At 29.3% G+C, this 11,764-nt stretch overlaps 1 protein-coding gene and 1 non-coding gene across 7 annotated transcripts in view; one reads left to right on the forward strand and one right to left on the reverse strand.

The window, feature by feature from the left end:
* Trpgamma (Transient receptor potential cation channel gamma) overlaps positions 1-11,764 on the reverse strand; it is a 980,713-nt gene that overhangs the window by 395,355 nt on the left and 573,594 nt on the right. The gene's annotated exons all lie outside the window — the stretch shown is intronic.
* On the forward strand, positions 2,757-2,828 carry TRNAH-GUG (transfer RNA histidin (anticodon GUG)). The gene has a single exon. It is a non-coding gene; the product is annotated as a tRNA-His (tRNA).

Consider the following 11,764-nt stretch of genomic DNA (forward strand, 5'->3'; position numbering starts at 1 on the left):
GGAAACTGCACGTCGATTTCGACTATTACAGCACTTACTAGACAAACGGTCTAAACTTCCAACACATTACAAAAGACTGATCTACATGACTGTAATAAGTATATATATATATATTCTATCCTGAAAATATAGCAAAAAGCCAATTGCATTGGGAATTACAAATGGAGGAAATAGAGGATTACGTGAAAAAAAGGTTCATTAAGTTCCACTTCCAGTAACCTACAGTTAATAGAGCAGTGATCCACAACTTGGGAAACCCAACCTCAACCCGAAGATTGAAGCCCAGGCTGCAGGAAATCCTGTTATAAGTTCTGTTATTGTCATATTTAAAATTTGATTTTATTGTATTTTATTTTCATCATATGTTACTTAATTTCACTTCCTTTTTTTTCATTAGAAGTGAAATATTTTGTTAAATCCATAAATGTCACTGTTTTTGTTATTAACTTTACTTTTATCATTCATTAAGAATTTTTATTTTTTTTATTTTATTTAGAACGTTGTATGTAGTTAGGGGTGTCCTATGTATGAGACTATACTCCCCCTCCCATAATCAATTTAAAAAAAAAATAATATACCTCTTACATTAACCATGTAAGGCCCACCTTCGGATCAGGTATTAAATAAATAAATAATAACTAAGATCTAAGACTTTTGAACGTTTAAACTCTGCCTTAATATTACTGCTATGCTTCCTCCTGATGTTATTCAATTATTAAATTTCAATTAAGAATCAATTATTAAATTCAGTTCAAAATTACCTTACCTTTGATAGGAGAATAAATAACATGAGGCCCACGTGATAGGAATAACTTCTAGGAACTAAAACTAAAATTATATAATAATAATATATATAATATCTAAAACTAAAAATTAAAACTATTACTAAAATTAATCAGAAGAAACCCTAAATTAAAAACAAGTCCAAAACTAACCAGATACACGTGCCTATTAAAACCACTTTGAGCATATCCACTACAAATTTAAAGAATCACTAAAAAGACTATCACTACAATCTTCTCTACCCAAGAAGAGAAAAAAGTTTACTTCAATGAAAACTATGTATAATTACTAGTCAAAACTGACGAGTCTGCTAAGTATAGGTAGGGGAATAAAAAAGCCAAAACTTTAAAAAAACATTATTTTTTCATTTGGAACTTTATATCTTAAAAACTACCAACAACACTAGAAAATCTAAAAGAACATTATTTAAAGAACAGTAAATTTGCTGAAATATTAGCCCTAATAGAGCTATCTACGTCCCCAATGGTACTCGAGATATAGTCTTTTAAAAAGGAACATTTCCGGATGTCGTTATATATCTCAAAAACCATTTGACGGACAGATGTCTATTAGCACTCAAATTAAAGCTAGTTTAATGAGCTATAAAGTAGTTTCTGATGTTTATCTTCGTAGGAGTAATAGTTTACATGAAATTTGCTAAAATAAATTGATTTATAGTTGTTCAAACAAATTTTCATTTGCCAAATTTATATTCATACTTCAACATCATAAAAACTACTACCCCTACGAAGATAAGTGTCATAAACTACTTTATAGTAAGTTAAAGTTCCTTTATTTTGATTGTTGGCAGACATATGTGCGTCTTATGGATCTACAGATACATTTTTTCAAAAATCCGATATTTTATAAGAACAAGAATAAATTAACATTTTGTTAGTTTATTTTGTCAAAAGCCATAATAACTACTACTAAGATAAACATTTTATGGTAAATTTAACTAGCATTAATTTGGGTGCTGACAGACATCTGAAATTTTCATAAATCACACTTATTTTCCGAACACCTGTAAATCAATATATTTTAGCAAATATTATGAAAACTTCTATTTCTATGAAGGTAGAGGCCATAAACCACTTTATAGTAAAACTATTTAGCTTTAATTTGAGTGCTAATAGACATTTGTACGTAACATAGTTCCTGAGATATAGATTTCTCAATATAGATTCACTAAATACTGATATTTCAGTACATTTTTTATGAAATGTTGCTTTTTAAAAGGCTATATCTCGAGAACTATTGGACGTAAATAGCTCTATTAGGGCAAATATTTCAGCAAATTTTCACTTCTTTAAATAACGTTCTTTCAGATTTTCTAGTGTTGCTGGTAGTTTTTAAGATAAATAGCTGCGAATAAAAAATTAATATTTTCTAATAGTTTTGAAACAGCGGCCATTTGTTATTCCCTCTATCTATACTTGGCAGACTCATCAATTTTGACAAGTAATTATACATAGTTTTCATTAAAGTAATCGAAAATTGGGGTAACTGCCTTTTTTCTTCCCGGCTCTTTTACTATTATCAACGAAGTACCTTTGCACGTTAAAAATAGTATTTAAGACATTATTAAGATATTATTAAGACTCGGCATACTGAATTACAAATTCCAGCGGTCGCTGGTTCTATACGAACTGATATAGTACAAGAGCCGAGGTGATAAAAAGGCAGTTATTTCTTTATAATTATATAGAAGAATTTATTATTCTTTGTTACAATGAAGATTGTAAGTAGCTGTGGCATTCGCAATATCTTAGCGCACTATCCCATTTCCGCCAAATCCAGTATGAAAGACGTCTAGCGGAGGATAAATAAAAAAAAAAAAATAAAAATGAATGTGTTTACATTTAACTTAATACTATCTTATTCGACAACAGAATTTCCGCCCGGACCAGTTATTTTATCTTCTTCGCGGTTCATTATCTCTTATACTCCAGATTTCTTTCAACTTCTGGACAGCCGTGATCGTCTAGTGGTTAGGACATTGCGTTGTGGCCGCAATAACCCAGGTTCGAATCCTGGTCACGGCAACACATTTTTTAAAAATTTCATAAAATATTAAAATTATAACATTTTAATTATTTCCACTATATTATTATTATTATCCTTCATAAGTATTTCCTGGCATCCTTCATCTTCCAAGTCATCCAATCCCGCCGTCCTTCATACATCTCCGAGCTCCTTCAATTCAAATCCTCTATTCGTTCCCGCAATACCCGTTCCCGGTCTCCAGATTTATACACCAGGGCCCACCGAACCGCTGCTTTCGATAGATCGTTCATTATCCGAGCCTCATCCTTATGGAACTCCATCCCTTCCAACATCCGTCGCTCCAATACCCTCCCTACCTTTAAATCCCGCCTGTTCAATCATTTCCTATCCATTCAGACCCCATAAAATTGTAAATTAATATAATTGTAAATATGTATGTTAACTATTATATCATTCTTAATTATTTTTACATAGTTTTCTCTTTTAACTTCATTTTTTGTTTATGTATCTCTGAGGCTCCTCATCCCTCATCTATTGATTTCTCTGTATTATTCTAAAGGCACTCGTCCCAGAATAAATAAAATATTATTATTATTATTATATTCATAGTCAATTATTTTTAACATAATTTTTTTTTCATTCAATCTAAATAATACACTGCCGCTTTTCAATTCTAGATCCTAATTATGTACAAGGGCCCGGTGGGAAAAAAAGTCAATTATATCATTCTAATTTTTGATTACTATGCTGGAAACTACGTGTTATTACTGGTTAAAATTTATGAGTTTTCTCCTCTTTGGCTCGGAAATCTTCAGCTGCACCTGGGGTCCTAAATCTTTTAGTACTTGTGGACTACATTTATAGTTCCTATGCCAAGTGGTAGCAGGCGCCGTTTTAGTTTTTATCTTTATTAAAATAAGCTTAATTAACCACTAATAAATAGGCCGCCTTAAGTGACAGTAACTTAACAACCGCAACAGATACCGAAGTTTATCACGCTAGTCCTGATAAATCAACTATATTACCACGATAGTAAATATTATCGTAGCAGTAACTTTCATACAGTTTACACCTTGGTGGTTGCCATGGTATGCTAAAGTCATGTAACTGGACTTCAACATGCCAGTAGCAGAACTGCCGTTACTTGTACTGTAACCTATCACAATACAATGATATAGTAATAATAATAATAATGATAAACTTTATTTAATCTGGGATTTAATAATATTTCAGGTGCCAAAATTAGGCTTTAGAGCCTTAGAGTAAAATATTTTTTTAAATTTATTTAATATGATTTACAACTGTACAATAATAAATACAATAAGTAAATATGTTTTATGTTTCATATACACTTGAAAATCTTGGGAAGGAACCACCCATTGGTGGTACTTCAAGCATTAATTTAAACTAGAAGTTCCCGTGGCCATCTTATTTTCAGACGCCTCGGAGGATTATCAGGGATTGTTAAGGATGAAGGATTAAGAATTAATGGGTTAGGATGGTTAAGGAGTTAGGAATAAAAAGACGCATATCTGTATTGAGCCAAATCTGCAACAAATGGGTAGTTAAGGTCTTTGAGTTTGTGAGTTTATTTTTAACGTAGAAAGGAGCATCAAGGATTTTACGTAGCATTTTGGATTGTAAGGATTGGATGCAGGAGAAATTTGATGGTTTAGTGGATTCCCAGAGCTCAATTCCATATGTCCAAATTGGTTTGATTATCGTAGTGTATACTACTTTTTTGTAGCGAATGGGAAGTTTAGAGCGTTTGTCAAGTAAGTGTTGTAGCAATCGGAATCTAGGAGCAGTTTCTTGTCGTTTCAGTCTTGTGTGTGGATTCTTATCAAGATGAAGTATCGAATCCGTTCAACAGAAAATAAGATTAAAACAAATAAAATAAAATCATATGTCATATCATAAAACATATGGTGACTAACACTTCTGAAAAAAAAATCAAATACAATTAAAATTTCAATTGGTATTCTTCCGGAATCGGGTGGACAGAAGGCGGTAGAAGATACAGGATTTGAAGATTGGAAGGGTATTAGAACTACGAATGAAGGAGGGATTAGAATTCCATAGAGATAGGGAAGATCTACCAAAGGCTGCGGTTCGAGCAGTTACATATAAGTCTGAAGTGTTGCGGGTATAGTACAGTCATTAAAACAAGTATTGCACGGTTCAAACTTAAACAAGTAAATTTAATATGAATTGCAAACAAAATAATTTTGTTGCTCAGAACTAAAAAGAAGTCCTTACTTTTTCATTAGAAGTTCTTCTTGATGTCTTTTAATTATTTTGTCATCCAAACTAATCCTGAAGAAGATATCAAGAAGCAGCAAACTGGAAAACTTGCTGGAGTCGTGGAATTAACAGCGTGGTAGGAATTCTCGCCAAAGTTTTTCACTTAAGCCTTGCAAATATTACACCTAGCTAACTAATCCGTATCATTATCGTTACTGCTGGAAACGTAATCTGGGTCAGAGAGTTTGCTTTGAAGCGGGAAGTGATTACACTTCGAGTAATGAACAGTTTCATTTCAAGCCTTTAATTTCCTTATTCCGCATATTATGAATAATTCGATGTAAGTTATAGTAGGCATATGCAAGACACATTTATTCCTAGCAATTCGGTGGAGAGGTAGACTATACGTTGTTCATGAAGAGAAGATAATTGGGATTGCGATTAGTAAAACACACAAAAAAAGATATTTATTTAAGTTTCGGCCAGGATTTCAGTTCTTCGACAGGGCAACAAGATAACGATCATGATGATTAAATAGAAGTGTGGAATAAAAGAAACATTAGGAGATATTTTAGGTACAGGAGTAGTATAGAAGAAAATGCATTATGTAATGCCATAATAATATTCAAACTGTATATAAGAATATAAGGTAATATATTAAAATTAGAATAAAAGAAGAAAATCACTTAGAAATGAAAATCCAATAAAACAATTCATGTACAAATTTGATGTTATTTAAAATTGAAGTATTGGTGCTATCTTGTTTTTGTTCTTAGCTCTAATGAATGTCTGAAATTCTGGCCGAAACGTTGGAACTAATAAATAAGTTATTTGCCTCACTAACCGTGCTCCCAATCATCATCATATAATAAATAAAAACAAATAGTTTAGTATTAATACTATAAGAATATTGAAACTGTACGTAATAATATTAAACCTATGATATAGAAATTTAAAATTATTTATTATTTATATGAAATAGTATAAAAAATATAAAGAATATAAATAAATAAAATGTTATTCTTTATATTATTTTAATTTAAATAATTTCCAATTTGTAAAAGTATTTATTTAGTTTATTTTCATATCTATATATTTTTTTCTTTCGTTCTTAGTTTATATATTACTATATTGCCTGCATATTGTTATAGACAGTTTCAATACTAATAAATAAACAATAAATATAATATCTTGTTGATATATCTTAAACCTCATTAATTTTGTTTTTATTTTTTTTTATATTTTCTGCATTTTAGAAGTTAACGGACCGATAATCCATTTTCATGTCTAGTAAAGGTTACTTTTGAAACCCTACCCGCCAAAAAAGTACTAATAATAATACTATAGTAATATAATAATAACACTATGATTAATGTTTTTTATATAATATAATTTATAGAGTATTTGTGTCTCTATTAAATTTTGTATAATTTCTTTTATTCACTGTATTATTTTTATTGTATTCGCTCTTTGAATTTGATTGTATTTTATCAATTATTCCCCTTATAATATATATTTATGAGAGGAGAAGATGGTCGGGGAAGGAGGGGGGTACGGTCAGCAGAAAAAACAAAATAAATAATTCTTTTGCCGACGTTTCGACCTAATTTTCAGGTCATTTTATTTATTTATCATATATCAGGTCTTATACTTATTATATATTGATACATTTTATTACCTTTTGGGCTCTCATAATTTTATATTCTAACCCCTTTTTATGTTTATTTTTTACTCTCTCATTGACTATTTTATCTCTACGATCTTTTGACCGTTAGATTTATGCTAATCTAACGCCTTTTGCAGACCTGCACTCTAGCGGCATTCCCCAATTTAAAACAGTTTAGCCAGAATTTTCATCCTATAACAGTAAGTTCTTAGTTTCTTCATTCCCTATTCTCCATATATTCCTTCTTATCCCTTGTTCTTTCTTTTTACAATATTGTTTTTACATATGTTCCATTATTAATTTAAATAATTATTTATACTCATCTTTATAACTAAAAGGTTTTTAATATTACTCATCAATATAACATTCTTACCCACTGTATCATTTATTTATTACTCACATTTATATGTATATAAATAATAATTTATCAATCTACTATTGTCTTAGTCCATAGTTATTAATCAATTAGTTTATATTTTCATTTCATTGTTATGTATATTTCCAAATTTGTTTGTCTATTATTTATTTTTTACTTTCTCTCTGAATGATGATTGAAGTCTATTTATTTTTATAGCCCTGATGAAGACCTGAAAATTAGGTGGAAACGTCGGCAAAATAAATAATTTTATTTTTTATTTGTGTTTTTCTGCTGACCACCCCTCTCCCCTCCCGGCCATCTTCTCCTTTTATATATCTACTGCCAATTATCTTCACATCATTATATATCTTTATGCATATTAACATTTATTGTCTAATTATATTCAATATTTTTATATTTTCTCTGCATTTCAACCGCCCCAAACCACTCTTTGGCTTTCGTTTATTGTGTAAGGTGGGTGTCCTTCATTTTTCTTTATTTTATTTTTAACTATCTATCCTGTTCATTAGTATCTATCCAGTCCATTACTATATATCCTGTCCATTACTATATATCCTGTCTATTAATATATATCCTGTCCATTACTATAAATCATGTCCATTATTATCTACCCTGTCCATTACTATATATCCTGTCCATTACTATATATCCTGTCCATTACTATATATCCTGTCCATTACTATATATCCTTTCTGCCTTCAGCTCCGTTTTTGTGCTTACATGCATTCAGTAAAATGAGTGCCCTATTTCGTTAATTATTTTCCTTCATTCTTGATTTGTATTCATTCGCCTTTTCTCGCCATTTAGCTTGTATTATACATTTATATATTTTTTTTATTTTATACTTTTTTGTATCACTTGTTTATTCATTCTTCTCACTGGTCATCTTATTTTTTTATTTAATCTACTTTGTTCATCTTTATATAAATTTTTACATATTTTACATCGTTTTTAACCAATCCATATTTCAGTTTATTTTTATTTCATGTTATCGTATTATCTAGCTCTGTCACTTAATTTTAGTTGTTTATATCTTTTTTAGCCCTGATGAAGCCCTACAATAGTGAACGAAATGTTAGTTTATAATTAATAGTTTATTTTTTATTTGATTTATTTGGACTGCACCCGGACCATGTTCTTTTTATTTAGTGCTCACTATTAATCAACGATCTTCCAACAATAACTTTTTTTTTCTTTTCTGATACAATAATTCTAAAATACTTCATATTTTTCCTTCATAAATGGCCGAGATAAAAAACATATATTCGGTATTGGGTTTCGCTGTTTAGTTAAATAGAGTTACACTGGTGCCACCTGGCTGATAAACTATAAACGTAACCATAGATACAAAAAGATTAATGACCTCTGACCTAGGTATATAAAGTTATTGAGATGGACACTGTGACGTATATATTAGATGAGTAGATTGTGTAGCTAATGAGGCAGCAGATCCACGAGCCCACTGAGCCGTTGGCTCCAACCCAAGAGCCGCTTTGGTTCGATATCGCCACCGTACATCACAACCACTCCCTGTATAGCGGACACTATCAAAATCTGAAAGTCAAATATATATTGAACTATATACTCTATTATCTGAAAAACTTTAAAAGTGACTCTTATTTAATATAATTTAATAAAATAAAAATACAATTATGAAAAAATAAAAATAATCCAAAAATCTCTCAAATTATTTTGAAAATAAGTAACACATTATCGCCACTTAGGAAAAAGGTAGGATAATATAAATATATTTTTCTAGTTATCTATGTTAAATTAAACTTTTAAATTATATTGTAGTTTTTTAAATAATTAGTTGATGAAATTCTTTTTCTAAACAAAGTTTTCTTTCATTGTAAGAAAAACTATGTCTTATCGACTAAACCTCAAGACCAACAAATATATTTATAAAAAATAATCCACTAAAATTCATGAAGAGTAACCAATGTTACTAGACAGACGGTTAAAACATTTTAAAAAAAAGAAATAATAATAACAATATAACGAGTTAGAATTCTGTTAATTACATAATGTTTGTATCTTGTTCTTTCATTTAGCCCTGATTTTTTACTATTTTGATACCTTTACTGACCGCTACCCGGACTATCTTCCTACAATAAATTAAGTAAATAGCAGATGGTACGTATAGAAGATAAAATATAAAATTGTAGAGGAAAGAATTATAAAAAACAAATGAAAAATAAATGTATTAAAAAAAATCATACAGTTCACGCATAAATATAGTGAAAGGTGTAAGTAGTTGTACAGTTTATCTTTTCGGTATTTTCGTCGAAAAATGGTATTAGAAATTTTTCCTTATTTTAATTCTATATATTTGTATATATAGTAACTAAAGGCAAAAAATACTGTATATTTAGCAGTACTAATATAATTATGTAATTAAAAAGTTAAGAGAGAAAATTATTATAACATAATAATAAATAAAATAAAATTACATTTCATATTTATTATAATCCTAAATTAAACATACTTAAAAAAAAATTTAATATTTGATTTCTAAATTAAGATATTTACTCTGATAATAAATTACATTAACGATATTTAATTTGTTACCAATTGATGTTATTATTAATTATTAATTTGTTTTATAAATATTATATATCAGTTATTATAAATTACTGTAAGAAAATATCTTTTCAAAGGGAATATACCACCATTTGTCCGTATCTTTTTCTGACAGTCAAATATATCGAAACCCCTCACTGATTGCCTCGTGTCCGAATTTCCAACTTAATAAGGACATCTCTTTGAACCTTAGCATTTATCACTATTGGCTTTTTTAGAATCTTGCGTTATTTACAAAGACCGAAATAGGAATATATTTCTCTAATATTTATATTACGGTCTTTATTATATATAGTTCTTATTATTTCTTTTTTTTTAAATGTTTTTTTTTATTTTAGAGTTTTATTAATTATATAATTTTTTTCTATTTAGATCTGTTGAAGCCCTGCTAAGTGGGCCTTTTAATTTGGCCCTTTAATTTGGTACCTTTATTGACGGTTATCTGGACTATCCTCCTTCAAATTACTTCATACGATCAACTATTTTATTCAAATACTTCCTAATGTGTTTATTATTATTTTTATTTTTCTCCTAATTAAAGTTACCTCGTGTTTTTTTTTCAGCCCTGATGACGTTCTTAATTTCAGGTCGAAACGTCGGTAAATAAGTTTTACTTATTTGTGTTTCATTACTGATCGCACATCTTCTTCTTCTCATACCAAATCTACGGTCGATTATAAACAGGTCAGTATTAAGTTTTTCAGATTTATACGTTTTGTTTCGACTTTCCGCAAATTTTACCCGAAGACTGTCAACAACAGTAAAAAAAAATGTTTTTATGTTACTTGCTGGTGATTTACGTAAAAAAGAAAGTATTGGATTAAAATAGTGCCATATACAAATTCGTCTTAAAATTTCATTAACATTTATAATTAATTAACTGATAAAAGTAGCTCATTCAATTTTGCATATTTCAGGATAAAGTACGCAGGAAAATAACTGAGGAAAGCAAGGCAATTAACAATCGCCTCAAAAGTTCACATGCAACTAACATGGCAGTGAAAATGAAATCGAAAATCAAAAATTCGAAAGGGTTAGGGACTGTGAACGTGTAGGGGGCACCTTGCAAAATTTGTTCACCAATTCTATAATTTTTCCCACTGAACAAATGATTTTATCGGATGTAATGTACAACAATTAAATAGGTGTAAAATGAAGAAACCTTGGGTTAGTTGTATCAAAGCAATATAAGACATTTTGTAACAGAGTTGGGCAGAAATTATTCGATTGAGATGAATACTTATTTATTCAATGTTTTTATTCGATTGACGAGAAACGAATAAATTTTTATTCGAATAAAAATACGACTAAACAATCCAAATACTTTTTTATTCGAATATTTAAAATACTACTTCAATCGAATAAAAAATTAGTCGAATACAAAATCAGTCGAATACATATGATTTGAATAAAAATTTGATTTTTTTTTTTAATTCACTTATTTTTTTACCATCTTCAATTTCTAATGTATGAAGGTCCCATTCCACATATTTAGACTAGTACAAAACGAAAATGCTATGGATTTTAAGATCCCATATCGATTTTTTTTTTAATTTCTAATACATAGGGGCCAATTTTTAGATTTTCGGATATGCAGAATATGAAAATGCTAAGGATATTAACTTTAACAATAAAGGAACCTTACATGTTAAAAATCAAGAAAGTTAAAATAAATCGATACGCGATTTATTTTAACTTTCTTGATTTTTACACTCTAGCAGAAGTCAAAAACAAACTCTTACATCATTCAGTTACCAACCTTCCCTCTACGCCACAACCCCTGATGAAGACCTGAAACTCAGATCGAAACGTCGGCATAAAATAAATAAATATGGTTTTGTTTATTTATGTTGTTCTTTGCTGAATGCATCCCCCGACAAACTTCTTCAAGCATTCTTGATTTTTAACATGTTAGGTCCCTTTATACGTTTTGAGGAATGTAGTATATGAAAATTATATCGATTTTAAGATCGCGTATCGATTTATTTTTACTTTTCTGATCACTATCATGTTAGGTTCGCGTTATACTTTTTGAGGAATGCAGAATATGACAATAATATCGATTTTAAGATCGCGTATCGATTTATTTTTACTTTTCTGAT

The sequence above is a fragment of the Halyomorpha halys genome, unplaced genomic scaffold (assembly GCF_000696795.3).
Source record: "Halyomorpha halys isolate HHAL.00 unplaced genomic scaffold, Hhal_1.1 Scaffold3.1, whole genome shotgun sequence".
NCBI lineage: Eukaryota > Metazoa > Arthropoda > Insecta > Hemiptera > Pentatomidae > Halyomorpha > Halyomorpha halys.